We start from the raw sequence: 773 nt of genomic DNA, 5'->3' as shown, positions 1-773 counted from the left end.
TATGGAGAGATGTTATCTGGTCCCACCGCCTTTGACGTATCAAGTTCACATAGCAGCTTCTTCACCTCCTCCTTAGTTGTGTGTATTTCATCCAACACTTGTTGGTGTACCTCCCTATTCTGAATTCCTGGAGTCCTTCCTATCTCCACTGCGAATAATTCTTTAAATGTCACATTGAGCTCCTTGTTACAAAAAACGCGATTCTAAAAGCTTAGAGATCTCCAGTGAATACTAGAAAGGACTGCCCTTCTAGCATCCAGCCTGTTACTGGGTTTTCGTAACAAGTAGTCAGTATCTTTGTCCAATTATCCATTAAAATTCAGTATTATCCAATAGTGCTTCAGGATTACAACTGGTAGGCTACTAACTAGAGAAATTAAAATTTAATAAATTTATTAAGTCTAGAGGTATATTATCAAATTAAATTAAATTAAAATAATCATAGTAATCAAAATAATATCACTTCTCTCGAGTTCAATATTATTGTGATGAAAGCACATATCACATTTATAATTCTTAAGTACCGTCTGGTACATTAACATTTAATAAGATATTACAAATATGTACAAGTAAGTTTGTGTATGGGTGTAAGTGCTCTAAGTAGTTCACTATGTCTCACGACTCGACTAGACTTAAACAAGTGACTGACAAAGTCCTCACAAACTAACTTCTTGACCGACTGGCAACCAGAACAGTCTGCTTGAACAATGAAAAGAATGCTAAGCCCAATAGCCATATAACAAGTGACTGCGACACAATCAGGATCAAGGAGA

The sequence above is a fragment of the Cherax quadricarinatus genome, chromosome 59 (assembly GCF_038502225.1).
Source record: "Cherax quadricarinatus isolate ZL_2023a chromosome 59, ASM3850222v1, whole genome shotgun sequence".
Taxonomy (NCBI): domain Eukaryota; kingdom Metazoa; phylum Arthropoda; class Malacostraca; order Decapoda; family Parastacidae; genus Cherax; species Cherax quadricarinatus.
This window is presented reverse-complemented; position numbering follows the sequence as displayed.